The sequence below is a fragment of the Pempheris klunzingeri genome, chromosome 5 (genome assembly GCF_042242105.1).
Source record: "Pempheris klunzingeri isolate RE-2024b chromosome 5, fPemKlu1.hap1, whole genome shotgun sequence".
NCBI lineage: Eukaryota > Metazoa > Chordata > Actinopteri > Acropomatiformes > Pempheridae > Pempheris > Pempheris klunzingeri.
Window position 1 is genome coordinate 11,699,017 of NC_092016.1, and position 15,904 is coordinate 11,714,920.

The following is a 15,904-nucleotide window of genomic DNA, read 5'->3' on the forward strand; positions in this document are numbered from 1 at the left end:
TATCAGCATTTGTGTAATAGTTGCACCGCGGGGGGAGAGGAGATGATTGCCTTTGTCTGATATGAACATCAGCCATGTCTGAGCGCAGCCTCTACGCCTTGTTTTGAAGGTTCAACTCTGCCCCACGTGGGACTCCTCTGCGGCTTTAAGGCCTCTCGTCCAATGGCGGCGCGGCGCACTTACTCGCCGGCTTTCCATTGGCGGAGTCGCGCCGAGGCTGTCATTCACGGAGCAGCGTTGTCAATCAATACCACGCGGGGTCAAGCGCTGACAAATGCCTGTGCTCCTCGGTCCTCTGCCTGTGAATAGAGCCGGGAATGGCTGCTTAATTAGCTCCGAATGGCTTTTCTCTCCAGTTCAAACAATCTGTTACCACCACGTGGTAATGAGAGCCTACATTAAACAAAGGAAGAAAGGAAGCATGCAAACAGTTGTAACATTACAACCTGTAGTTTTCCTTTACATATGGGCCTGTGCAACGACCAGCCAAAAGCGCTTTGTTTACCTTCTACCACAAAGGCCAATCGACCTGTTCTCACATTCAACACGAGTGACAATCTAGTATTAATGATTCGTTTGTGTGGGATTGATGTGGGGACCAGAAATATGACATTTATCTTCTTCTTTTTTTTTTTTTTTTATGATGGTGGAGACAAAAGAAGCTAGTTAAATCACTTGTATGATATTTCTTGGCTGTGATAACTGAGGAAAAACAGTGCCAGATGCATAAAAAAAGACTAATTATATTATCTCCAATCTTCTAATGTATAACACACATTCAAAGCCGATAAATTAGCAAGAGAAGAGGTATGCGGCGGCTTCGCATGTATAATCTTACAAAACTGAACTTAATTATGGTTGAGCCTATAAAATGTAATTTAATGACATACGTCTGGTCTGTATAAGGCCTGTGCAAAGGGATTAAACAGCAAAACAACCAGCCGTGTTTCACTGTGACTGCAGCAGAAGCTTTTTGGGAACGCTAAGGTCATTTTGTCATGTTAAGGTCTGAGATTGCCCAGCGGTCCTCTTACTTGTCATTCTCGTCAGCCACCTTGAGGATGTGGGATAACTGTGTTATTTCCAAAAGTATGGAGGCAGTCTGTGAGAAACTCAAGCACACACAAGAGCTGGCGGGCTAATCTCAGCCAGGCACCCCCTCATGCTTTTCAATAGAGAGTGCTTGGATTAAAGGCAACAAAAGGCCGGGCCAAACCCCAGGGAGAGGGGGCCCTCCACCCACTGAGACCCCCACACTGTTTATTTACACGGAAACCCCTGCCTCAGTGAAACTCCCACCCTCAGGCATTACACACTGGCCTATTTGCAGAGGTGGCTCTAATTCTTGACAGACCAGGGATTGTCCCCCACTCCTGCCACTTTGAACTGAGCAGCAACTCATTTTCCACATAGCTCAGATATGGCTGCTGAGCAATTATTTTGCCTCTTCCACAGAACAATTATTATGGGGCGTATTGTCCGAAGGTAGCAATAACTGTCACCTACTGCATGTATTTCTGTGGTATTACTGCACTGAAGCAGTGTTTGAAATCAGGCTTTTGCAGCCGTAGAACAAGGCAAAGATCAACGATGTGCTGGAACCATTTATCATGAACCTATATTGGATGTATTTGGAGATTACACACTATCGGCTCATTAATGTGACTTGCAGCTAATAAATGACTCGGCCATTTTTCTCTCTCATGCAGGCTTACTTTCCTGTTCATGAAGCAGAAAATGAGGGCCCTGTTACAGCAAAGGCTGGGTTTGTATCGCCGTGACTTACACTTCAGGGTACTGGCATGCTGTTTATATGGACATGCATGCAGACATACTGCACGGTGACAAACAAACGCACACATGCTGTGTGCCGCAGCCACGTCATTCACAGACAGGAGGCACAACCACACACACACACACACACACACACGTTCCATTCAACAAAGGGCCTACAGTGTGTGGTGGAAAGATGAATTGCCTGCACAGTATAATCAGGATGACTCATCAGACAGTAATCAATGAAAACAGGATGGAGGTCCTTATCAAAGGAGAAGAATGCAGACATGAAGAGTGTCTCAAAACAAAAAAGATGAGGTCTTTGGCAGGAATCTGGAGCTGTACTTAGCCCTTGGCTGAGGAGGACATAGAGCCAATTGCTTCTCTGAGATTAATATTATCTACTGTCCCACACTGATAAAAACACAGGTTAACAGGGATCTTTTTTAATATTCTAGTTTTTATTATGATTTCAATTCTGGAAACAACAACAGTTAAGTTACTTGTTTGGCATCTTATGCCGTGCAAATGATTCACTTTTCCCAGCTGCTGTCAGAAATATTTCCTTTAGCCCTCTAAAGCTTTTATCCTCAAATAAATGTATCACGTCAGTGATCTTTTCCTGGTGGATCAGTTTTACACCAATTTCTTGCCATAACAGAAAATGGTCCCAAAATGTCCCAAAATAGTTGATGGTTTGAGGGGTTTTCCGTTCCACAATATATTCATTGTTCCTGTTACAAGTCACTGCTACAGTTGTCCTCGGTTGCCAGTTAGATTACAACACACTAAAATTAGATACATTGAGTCTAATCATTACTAAAATCTGTATTCGTTTATCTGCTTAGCTTTTTATCATTAGTACAATGTGAGCTTTGAGTTTTGGAGTGAAACATGTCCACATTCAAATTTATTAAGAGAAAATGTAATTTGGTTTATGAATAGTCAATGGTCAGAAAACTAGCTGATTTCATCAATAGCACATTGCTATTAGACAATTAAAGAGGCTCAGGGTAACAGCAAATCTGTCTTCATCATTATCACCATCATTGTCTGTATTTGTTAATCTATCCATGTTACTGGCAACCATGATGTCTCCATCTTTCAGTTAAAGTTTAGTCATATAAATCACAGTGTTTTAATTCAGGACACTGTTCATTCCCATACGAATATAGTAAGTAAAAATGTGCTGATACACAGTGCAGCTTAAACACAGAAAGCTCTGCTTCAATCTGTAACACGTCTCAGTGTTGAACCAGCAGGACGCACACAGTCTATACATGAACACCTCTTCCTCGTTCTGCCTCATTCTTGTACGCTAAAGTTGTTGTCTTGTTATTATTGTCCTGTGTCCACTGCACACAGTAGAACTGCAGGGCTGCTAATGTTCTTATCCACTTGAAAATCAGCAGCCTACTTTAAGAGAGCGGATGGTGGCGTAAACTTTTAAAAAAAAAATTTCACTCACACCCTTCACACTGCATAATCAACAATCAGAGTCGCCGTAGTGAGAGCTTGTTCAACAGACCCTCCGCTGAGGAAATGCATGGCTGCATCATTTCTATTTTGACAACAAAGTGCAGATTACAGCCAGTAGAGGCTGAGTATTGAATTATTCCTCGCCGACAGTCTCCTTCTGGATGTGCTCCATAGTTCAGGACGCAAACACTATGAAAAGATCCAACATTAAACTGATCAGAGGATCAAGCGGTACCAGCTGATTGAGAAGACCTTGAGCTGCTCAACACAGATTTTGTTACTCTAATCCAGTTTGCCGTTAAGACTAATGTGATTAAAAAGATTCTTTAGGCCTAAATTCAGTTATGGTTCATGATTACATTCACATGGCATGGGAATGACTTCACATGACTGTCTCGAAAGAAAATATGTTGTCAAGGTAACAGCCCATGCAAGAAAAGTGCAATTGCTACTGAGGTCTGTGAATTGTTAAGCTAAGTGTCTCATGAGGGCGAACATTATATTTACTCACATCAAACAGAGATGTAACAGTGTATGACGGGGCAAAACCTCAATGGTGAGAAATGTGATGAAGCAACCTTGTAGAAACCAGCGCTGAGATGAATTTATAGCAGAGTGTAATGAATGTAAGCAAAGCCCTTTAACTAGCTCCATAATGATGATGTGAGCTGTGTAGTATCTCAGAAATCTCCTTAAGAGACCGCAAGCTTCTGTCCTCATATACCGCATTTCACCACTTCTACCTCGCTGAGGAGCATTTCATATTCCCTGGCACACAGTAATATAGCTCCACTCCTCCATGCCAAATTGACTCCACAAGTGCTCCTATACCTGCTGACTGACACATGCTCTCTGAAAATGATTCCTCCACCAGCAGCCAGCATTGCTGCTTGCTCTGGAGGGGTACTTGATTCCATTATTAAGTTGAAAAAGAGAGACAGAGAGAGGGGATGGGGAGAAGAAAAAAGCTCGACTGGGAAGAGAAGAATAATAGAGAGCTGAGGAAGTTATCAGGGCAGGGGAGAGTGAGCCTGCCGTCTGACAGCAGATCAGAGAGCTCCTCCAGCTGGAACTCCTGCTCATGAGCCGGGCAGAGCAGAGCCCAGCAGTCGACCAGGATGATGAGCAGTAGCACCTAAATACTGGAGCATACCTCTGCTCCACATCTCCACCACAGCACAGCACCTTGCCATCAGCACTGGGGGACGAATTCAAGTGCTCGAAGTAACTGAAGTACATCTACTCAATTACTGTAAGTGCAATTTTGAGTTACCTACTTGAGTATTTGTAAATCCTTTTCATGTTACTTTATACTTCAATGCCATCACAGTTCAGAGGGAAATATAAAATTTTTTTACTCCACCACATTTATCTGACACCTCTTGCTGCTCTTCAGATTAAGAGTTAGAATAAGATAAAAAAAAAAACAATAACATTTGGACAAGTTATGACTCCTTAAAAAACATAGTATGTCTATGAATCTTGCTTAACAGCTAACAACTCAAAGAGCCATTTCTCTTCTAAAGTTCTGTTATGGTCTCATATATATACTGTTTATCTAATATTTCACAAAAACTACTCCGTGCAGACACAAACAATCAACAAGAATTTGTACAGCATAACTTTGTTCTTCAACCCTCTCCCGTTACGCTGCTCATGGGCCCTAAAATCTCATCTTGTGACCTTTGAAAGGCCTTGAGTCCTAGGTTGGGGTACACTGGACTAAACTACTAACAGTTTCTAAAATAGTTCAAACCAACTCCTTGAGCAGCTCCTACAGTAAAATGTTATTTATGCATTTGAGCATCAGTGTGCCGAGTTACGTTTCACCACTATTCACCATTAATATCAGTAAATCAATAGTTTATTCAGATATCGTCTGAGAGATTGGTCTTATAGGTGTGTATGGTCTCCAGAATATTCATATCAATATAGGTTTGTTCCCTAAACAAGGACACAAAAGGGTTAAAGAATTATGGAGACAGAAGCCCTGAGAGAGGAAGCGAGACCAAATCAACAAATTAATGCCTGTCCTATGAGAGGCTAAGCCTCTTATTTTTATTTCAAATGAGGATAGAAATTGACTTCCTTATTAAATCTAATTATTAGCCGGTGCCCTCCAAAAGTCTTCTGAAATCGCCCGAAGCGACCAGGCTATTAGCATAAACACCACCACTGGCAAGCTTAAAACAAATGGTATATTTAGTCAGTGTTAATGGGATTAAAGTGTACTGGATTCAGGAGCAGTTCTACTAACAGTGAGCATCACATCTTCATTATGGATGCCCTGACTTCTCCATTTCCACTCTCTTTGTTTGCATTTCATTCCACTCTGCTACCTCCCGCTCGTCTCAGTTATTCAACAGATTGTGTTCAATCTTGATCCAAAAATCCCAGACAATCATAAATAATAAAGGATTACACCAATCTCTGAAAAGCTTGTGGCTCGCCAGCAGCAATGCGCACACGGAGAAATAATTGTTGGCCATCTGTGCACCAGATTGGTAAGAGAAAGGGTAAACAAAGAGCACAGTGTACCTGCTAAAGCTTTCTCCTCTTCCCTTTCTCTCCCTTTAGCCAGAGAACATGAAAGGCTTTTATGACGCTCACCCCTGCAGAATCCACTGGCTTGCTCCAAGAGATTTTTTGATTAGGAAGGTTTCAGAACCACAGACTGACAAGCCGCGCCTGTCAGGAATCTAACAAGGCTTGGGGTTATCTCTCTATCAGCAGCCAAACAGTGCTGAAACACTGCACAATGCCAGCCAAATAGAGTAAGGATGGAGGATAATTGACCAGCCAAATGATCACATTTACATGTCATTTGCACAGCTCTCCAGAAAAGAAAGTGAAGTCATGAAAGCTTACCCTCTGCAGTCTCATAAATCACTCCTCTGTGGGCTAAGATTGGATTTACTGGCACAGTGTTACTGACACCCTGCCAGAACAACTGTTAGGGATGCACAAACCTGCACATCACCAACCCTTATTAGGGAAAATTGATCCTGTTTCTAAAGATTGTGCAGGGGTCAATCAGTGCATTTTGATGTGATCTGCAAAGTTAATTGTGATATGCTTTAGATTTATGGGTCAGAAAATAAATCAATATGAGATTGATTTCACATGGATTCCACCCGGTGTTCAATCGTCTGATTGACTCCAGTTTACTGTCTCATGATTAAGGCTTATTTGATGCAAACCATCACATTTACTGTTGGGATAATAACTGCCAAATGCTGGATTTTCCACACGAAACACACACAACACCACAGCTGTTTTTGCCTTTTAATGGGGAAACCAAAACAAAAGCCTGGGTTTTGCATGGTTTTGCTGCTTCACAGTCTGTGCAGGGAGTGAAAAATGACCTTACAGTTTCTCATCCATCCCAACTGGAGGACCCTCATTATGGTGGGAGATTTATATATGCATATACAGAAGTGGATAGATAGAGATAAATAGTGTGGGATTCTGGAGCAGGGAGGAGACAAAAGATAGGGCAGAGTCATAATGAGCTGTGTTTATGTGTAGCTTTGCTTGGCCTGTTGACAGCGGTTAATGAAGTTACAGTTAGTGGGGGGACCTGCTGGCACTAATTAAACTTACTGTCATTAGCAGTGTTGGAGAGAGGAGGCGCTGCAGCAGAAATGGGAGGCGAAAACACAGGGAGATCTATCACAGCAGCAGCAGCGCCACACACCCACACCCACACACACGCAAACATTAAATCCCACACACAGGAGCTATATGTAACCAGGGGGATTTGATATAACTTAGTTATATCCAGGGAACTCCTGACTTTGCATTTAACTTTCATACAATGATAAAAAAAAATCCTCTTAAAAGCTGACTTTCTCAAAAATAGAGGCTTTATTTTAAAGCAAAAGATTAACAATATATCTACTCCTACAGGAAAAAAAACTGATATGAGGTGTAGGATTCAAACATATATACAAAAGTCTATCAAGTGCCCACATAAAGTCAACAGAATTTATAATAAACAGCAGATGCAGGAAATATTTTACACCTAACTGAGCCTACAGTGTGGATTGACTCCTGTAGAAGCCACAGCTCTGACATCTGGAAATGTTGCAGTCACCACTGAGCTGTTAGAAAGTGGGAGAGAGCTCGATTGACTGTCAGAGTCTGAGTGGAGCTCAGTGTGTGCCATCTTAACCACAGCTCCATCGTAGCCTGTAATCCAGCTCACCACCAAAGCCACCGCTGTTGGCTGCCTGCGCAGACCAAGCCTCACTGTTTGTTTATGCAGCACGTAGACCCGGCCATTAAAAGTGGGAAGCCTGTCAAAAATAAAAAGAGACTTTTCATGTTTGAGGGCTGCAATTGTGGCTCTTGTGTGATGTTTTTCCTCCACACTGACCCCTTGCTTTGAGGTCGGGAAGCCGCTTAACCCTGGGCTGTAGAGCCAGCCGATTGGCTAGGCCAAACGCAGTATTTTTGAATGTGGTGGCGTAGTGGGTGCCTCCGGCAGAGGTACTGTGGTTGCGTGCAATGACTATGGCTGTGTAACCAATGCAGCCTACACATCATTATAATGGCTCCTCAGGCAAAGAAGCCAAAGATCCTTCATAAATGTGCACATCATTTCCCGTATTATGTCCTACTTACCTTTCCTCATGTTTCCCAAACCTCACTGTGAAGCAAAGTTAACCATGCAACAACCTGAGCAAAGGCTGTAGAAATTCAGAAATACTTAAACAATCTGTATAAATACTCCAACACAACAACCCCCCTCCATATTCAGAATTTGCTTACATGTGATACAAGCTGTTTAAAATAGCTATTCCCAGCTCACAGCCATTCAAATACTAAAGCAGCGCAGGGAGAATGTGGAAATTTGCTATGTAGTTAACTTGCGACAGCCACCAATTAGGTTTACGATTTGGGCGCCTTTGGGCCACTGTCGCCAGGCCTCAGTCTCCCTCTGATGTCATTACACAAATCTGCTGCAGTCTGACAGAGCAACAGGGCTGTAGGACACAGGGGGAGAAGGAGAGGGAAAGTTGGCTCGGCTCCTTTCCTCTGATAGTAGCAGATAAGCCAGCCTTGGGGCCTCTTATCTCATCTGTGGATCCTGTGTAAATGTAAGTTTTAGTCTGGCAGATTACATCAGCAGAGCCTGTTGGGGACAGAGGCCAGCCGCCGGGGGACCGTGATGACTCCCCTCATGCGACAAATGCATCCCCTCCACCCTTCATGGAATAACAAAGCAGGACCGGAGTGTACTGTGGGAGACGGCTCCTCTCAGCCAGTTAAAGTGTGTCCCCAAAGGAACCGGAATTAAAACTGTCAACTTCCATTTAGTCCAAAACATTCACCCTATAGCATTTGTTTTCACTGTCAGCTGCACACTGTGTGCACTGATAGTGATACTAGTGGACAGCATGCCTCACTCTGGATAAATGTCTGTATTATAGCTGTGTGATGGTGTATGACCTGACAGGAGAAGAACCAACCAGCTGACTTGGGACAGGCCCTCTGCGGTCCAGGGGCCACAAAGGTGCCATGTGACTGTGAAAGGTTCATTTTAGGATACATAAACAGACCCTCCCTGTTTGTCTAAATGTCTCTCTATTCGTCTACTGTATGTACAGCACATTCCAGCCAGACAGGCAGACAGGCCACATCTGGGGAGCGACCAGTGGAAGGCCATCCCCTTTCTTTCTTCTTTCCCTGCTCCCTGAGCCTGACATCCCACCCAGAGAGGGGAAGTGGTGAGGTTGGAGTGGTTGGCCAGACAGGGCCAGCTGTGTGACCACAGACCTCTGAGTGTGTGCATGTGGGAGGGAGGGAGGGATCCACAGGCCTTATTACAGACCCGACTACAAACTGGGCCTCACAAAGAGCTACTTCACAGCCAGTGGCAGCCACCGTGTAGCAGAAGAAACACTGCAGGATTTGTACTGTGACGGCATGAGAATGTGTGCTTGTGTGTTACCATCAATCACAAACAAGCATATCTAGTATCTAATGTTTTTCTGCATGCTTAAATGCATGCCTGGATCATTTCTACACTGGAATATAAAAACAAACTTTAACTTTGCTGTTTCATAGACAAAATAAACAGATTAAGTCACAGGAATGACAAACTTACTGAGGTGATATAGATGTTAAATAACCCTGGCAGTTTTAGGAGCAATGTGTTGTACCACAGTCTGCTGCCAACTCATATCAGCTGAAAGCGACTGTTGCTGGACTGCACCGTCAGCCAGATCACGGGACAGAAGGTCTCAGAGTGATGATGTCACTGGTTTGCCTCAGTCCCCAGGGCAGTGATTTATGAGCTAATCTGGGTCTGTCTCTCCAGATTCCAGGTCTTTCTCTCCCTAGGGAGCTGCTAATGGTACAGTGGGATGGAGCCACCATGCAGCAGAGGTCCTCTCAGCTCACAGGTCCTGACATCCATCTCCATGATCACACAGCAAAAGAAAAAAAAAAAAGAAATAGAACAATGTTGACTTCATTTTGCAGCACACGTAGATGTTCACCTACACATACTAGCTTGCACACACACTTACACAGTGCAATACACACACACTTGCACAGAGGAGAATACAAAATAAATTAAGTATTGCATATATATCCATGGCTATTTGCAATTTGTCATGCAGCCCAAGAAAGATAATTGAGGCAACCTCCCGGTATGCAAATAGAATGATAATCAGCCTGCGCCACTCTACCAAACACATATGCACAGAAAAAAAACAGTTACATTGTTAGCAATTTCTAATAGAGGACACCTATTGACCCATTTTCTCTTGGAAAGCAATTTGTCCCTCCAAAATAAAACTAATAGGTGGCAAGATGAATGGATTAGAGTGGGCTAGACTGGGTGCACCGTGCCACGAGGCACTAAATCACCAGATTATTAGTTTTATGAGCCAAGCCCATGAGAGAATAATTGCTAATGTTCCCAGAGTAACCAAGGGAAATAAAGGTAATGGAGCAATTTATAAATTCTGATTGGTATACATAGAGAACTTCCAGCCCATCTCCTTTGTTATTTTACTGCTCTCGATAAAATACGCCCCAAGCCACACAAACACCAGGGCCAGCTATCAAAATCAATACAATCACAGAGAACCGCGAGTGCTGCTTCTGCTCCTTTGTTATTTTTAGTGCAACGCAGCCTGACTTGCAGTTATAAATCAAACTAATGTGGAAAGAAAAAGAAAAGCACCAACATCAACTCCCATTTCTTAACTTCATTTAGCCTGTCCAAGACATACGGATGGCGATTCGCCACCAACACGCTCTGTTTAGGTGTGTGTTATTGTTGACAAAGACAAGCTCTGTCTAAAATCATACATTGCAATTTGGCTGTAGTCTACCAGAGCTGTTAAGTGTTACACATTGACACGTACAGATGAAAGACAGGATGCTGAGGCAGGCAGGTGTCCTGTTAAATCCACCCAACTCAGATGAATAACCGTCCTTCACTCATCCTGTGTTTGCAACCACACAACTTTCCATCATACAGACCCAAATCCCTAATTTCCACCTCTTCACAGCTCTCTGATGTTTAAATTGTAAGTTGCACTAAGCCCAAATGTCGTCTGAAATGTTCTGCAGATGTACACCCCTCTCATGTGGTTCATGAAAGCAGAGATTTATCTGGTTAGAGAGGGCTCGTTGCTTTGCGGCCGCAGTCTGCCAGCTTCATTTCCAAGCCGAGGTGGGTGGTCTCAGCGTCTTCTCATCTCCATTTCTCAGGAGGATAAACAGCACGTATCCTGCAACCATCAACCCCTGTTGTTATGTTTTAAACAAAACACCCAATTATAATTGCATTCAAATTGAAACAAGCCAGTGTGCTGTTTAAACTAGACATGTGCAGCTAAAGCCTCTAATGTAATTTGATCCACTGCTGCATTGAATTATACATTCAAGTCAGTGTGAGAGAAGGTAAAACAGATTACATGTATAAAACAATATGGAGGCATGGAGTCAGAGTGTCATATCATCTCACAGCCCTGAGCCACTCAAAGCTGATGTCTTACCATATGCAGACACACTACAAACACACGCGCACACGCACACACACACACACACACACACACACACACACACACACACACATTTGACCTTTCAATAGCAATGATGACAGCTAAGTAACTGAAAATCTCCTTATATACTTTCCACCCACTTCTTGTTTTTCTGTGTTGCAACTGTGCTGCTCACTTGTGTTTTCACTTCCTTGTCTTACAGGTATGAAGTAACACTGTGAACTGTGACAGAACTATCTGTTCAAACTTGCCGAGTTAAGGTAAATGTCATTTTCGTGCATTTAACATACATTCCTAAGTCGGTGATTCAGCAGGGATAATTCACCACTAAAAATGTATACATTTTTCAAATCCAGACTCCCACGAATCTGCACTTTGTCATCCCATCTGTACTTCTGTAATCCTTCAGACGAGGTGCTTTTAGGTCAGCTCGTTGGTTCATCATCACCTCACATTTCCTGTTATGAAATAGCGTGACATGCAACACAGTGAAGAACAGATCTTAACAAACCATGAGAGCGGAAACTACATAGGATGGAATCTTATCTCACAGTGAGAAGATTCAACTCTACTGCATTTTCTTTTTCAATTCTTTTATGCTGATGCTAAAGCATTTTATTCTGGCTTTATGGTACCATTTAAATTGAAGCAGGTTTTAAAGCAATTCACTATCAACCTCAAATGTCAATTTAATTCCACACACAGCTTTCAAGAACCACTGACAGCAGGACGCGAGTTCAGACATGGAAATTGATTTTCCAACGGATTGATTCCAGCCCGGATCTTGTGCTGATCTACAGAGAAAGAAGCAGTAATGACACATTCTGTGATCCCACAGTTTCTATACGATGTGGTTAGGTTTTATCCAAATGCGACAAGGCCTGTAATAAATCTTGTCTTCCTCCCATCAGCTTGCCAGCAGCTGGGAGCCGTCAAGGGAAGCCACCCCAAGCAAAATGTTATTCCAGCTTGTTAGTGTTTGAAGTCACAGCAAGCTGGGCTGCAGAAGCTGCTGCCTGTGGTTTATGGCTTGTGGGGTTGCTCAAGATATGGAGTCTCACTTTCCAAGTCAGGATGTCTCACCGCCATTGAAGCCACAACTGTAGCTGTGAGATAACGCAGGCACGTTGAGAAGAAAGGACTTCAGAGCAGACATGTGGTCTTGACTCAGTGAGTGACAACACTACAGTTTGTGTGTGTGTGTGTGTGTGTGTGTGCGCGCATGTGCCTCAGTTCATGTTGTTTTTCCACATCTGCCTACTGCATTCACTTACTGAAACACTATTGCTTCCTTTTCTATCTTCAAATGCTCACTTTTATCCAAAAAAATGGGCAGTTTGTACACTTGTATGATAAAACATTGCTCCTTTTCATTGTGGCAATGAATTAATTCACTAGTCCTGACAAACTAGCAAAACTGTTTTTTTTATACTCCAATCAAATGAATAATGAATATGAGAATTGATAGATCACTGTGTGTCTGCGTAATTGTGTTTTCACATTCATTACAAGGCCACTAACCACATTGCTTTTTTTGATTTCTGAAATTCAATGTCTTGAACATCTTGGCTCAGATCAGTGCTCCAATGATTAGAGTGGTTGTATTTTAACCATATTAGATGAAAGGTGTCGCACACCCAACGTATCCACTGCCCCAGTCTCTGATTTCTTTCTGTAATCCCTCGTTGTTGCACTGAAGGACTAATCACTCACAGCAAGGACCCTCAAAGATTATCTGTAATCAAACAAACAACTACCACCATTCAGTTTACAACAAAAAACACTTTAGTCGACAGTATGAGTGAAAATTGTTTGTTAAAGTATTAAGAAAATCAGTGGTGGGAGAAGTATTCAGGTGTTTTACTTGACAAAGCAGCAATACCCCCTAAGTCCTACATTCACAATTTTGACAGAAGTATTACGAGCAAAATAAGGCTGAGGTGGGGCTCATTTTAATTACTTTCCACATTGTTGGGTTGTTGTATTGCTAATTGTGTGATTTTTTTATGTGAAATGTGCAAAATAACATATTACTGTTGAATAGATAGTGTGGAGTAAAAAGTACAATGTACAGTACTTTAAAGTAATACAAAATGAGTCCAAAAAGTACAAGTACCTAAAAACTGGGCTCAAGTACAGTGCATAAGTATGTACTTTCCATCACTGTAGAAATTCGTGAAAGCAGTCATGATGAAACGGCAACATTATTCACTATTAACCTTAATATTGTCAAGAAGATAGAGAAGACAGAAGATAGTAAGTTAACTAATCGGCTGATTGATGTATCGTTTCAGCTCTAGTTCTAATAGATATGAGTAGCAGTCACCCACCCGTACACCCTGGGCTCACTGGGATGAATACTGGAAGGGAAAAGGTGTGCAGGATGGAGGCAGCTGGAAGAAAATACTCTCAGGGAGAATGAAAGGGGAGGAAGTGAAAATGTCTCTTATGTACTACTATGAATAAACCATTAGAGCTTAAGTGAAGGACATGCAGATACTAATTGGATATGCTTGGTTGATGCTATTACACTATGAAGATAAGGTTAGGCAGAAAGGTCAAGAGGGCAATGTGATGCTCCATCTGATAGTTTTCTACCAAACCTCCCTCCACACACACACACACACACACACACACACACACACGACCTGGGGGTCAGCTGTCGTGGCTGCTGCTCCTGCCTGCTCATCCCTTAGGGACAGTGGGCGGACAGGCTATTGATCAGCCGGACTATTATCAGAGCTGAAGCTGTTTATCATGCTGTCTGCTCTCAGTGGGGAGCCTCTGTCTCTAATGGACCATGGTACGGCACTCCCCTGCACCTGTCCTTGTCACCCCCACACCTTAAGCACCATCGATCCCCACGTCACCTGTCCTTGTCCCCCAGTGCCCCACTCTCGGAGGGAGGGTCGCGCCTCCCGCACTGTCAGCACTGAAATATGTTTCTCATTGGTGTTGCCCTGATGATGAGACTCTCCTCTCTCCTTTTAAAAACCACTGTCACCGTGCTGACTGCAATTTGGAAACAATGATGAGCACATCATCATACTCTGACCTCTGACGTATCCATGCTTAGCATACTCGAGTAAGCAAAAAGAGCCATAATCTTCCTCTTTATATCATAAAAGGTTAGTCATCATGTTTAAGGGCTACTCAAGCAATTTAGTATGTCACTGTCACTGAGTAAGAGGGCTTGTGAAATTGGAGCAACAGAGGCTGAGACATGTTTACTTTTTGCCTGGTATAGGTCAAGATCCAAAAACACAAGGGCCTACCTTTCCCAGATTCCTATCAACCATGTCTTTCCACACCTCACACCAAGCTTTCTGTTATAAATTTGTCTCCAAGCTTGAGCAGAGATAATCCTGATGACATCACTTTGACACCATCAGGGTTGTTTTTGCACACTGTAGTCGTGCTCCCTCCAAATCCACACAAGACATCATTTAACTGTCCCTGCAGCATGAGCCTGATCCTGGTGTGTAAAATCAGTGGAGTGCCCCTTTGAATTTAATGTGCAGACTGGTTTTCAATAATCTTATAATTTGATTGTGACATTTACCCCAATGGCAAACAGAAAGACACAGCCGTTTGCTGACAAAGTGTTTCCGTTGATGGTGGGAGAACTGCTATACGTGCTCACTTGATGGCATAAAACCATGTCCCATCACACACTTGGAGGCGGTGGTCAATATCGGTTCTATATACAGCAGAGCTGTTACACTGGCCTATTAAAAAAGAGGCAGTAAATGTCACACACCAGGAGCCGGGGCCATAAACAAGCCAGTGGACAGTGGTTATTCAGAGGTCACGCAGAGTGCTCAGTCGTCTGTGGCGGCTGGCCGGGGGAAACAAAGTGATGAGGATTTAATGATATCCAGCTTTGTGGCTATTGATAGCAGAGTCAATGGGCTGCACTGTGGGTGTCTCTCTGATACACAGCAGATTAGCAGCTCTGTGCCAGATGAAAACGTCAGAGATCAATAGGACACAGGGGAGAATCAATAATCGGCCCACTACTCTGTGGCTTTCATTTGGTGGATTGCTCTGGTCCTTTATGGCCTGCCGTGCTGTCAGCGAGCCATTAACTACATTCATAAAACATGCATCAGAGATCTGTCACGGGCATCATATGTTAATGCCTGCTGCTAATGAATATGAATGCTCTGTTCATAAGCCAAGTCTCTCTCTCATTACATTGCTTTACACCTCGCTGGGCCCGGAGAGCTCGCCTTGGATGAAATGTAAATCACTGCTTTATTGGTGTAAAATGCACGACTATCGTAATATAAAACGCCATACGGATGAGAACAAAATACACTCACGTTGCAGCAGATCGAATGTTTTGAGGGCAGTAGTCTTGTAAAAGTGTACGAAATAAATGGGCTAATTGCAGCAACATCACTGACCCTGGGATGAGGAAATAACACAGAATATTCAGTCATGTCCTAAATACTATAATCAGCATTACCTGGCCTGTCGCGCTTCATTATAGTCCAGAAATCTTAGATTAATTAGCATTATTGTGCACGGTGAGTGAGAGAATTGGACAGTAATTACATTAACCTTCGGGATCACACCTTGTCTTTTTACAAGACGTGTCTGAGCAATAAAAGATTGCTACT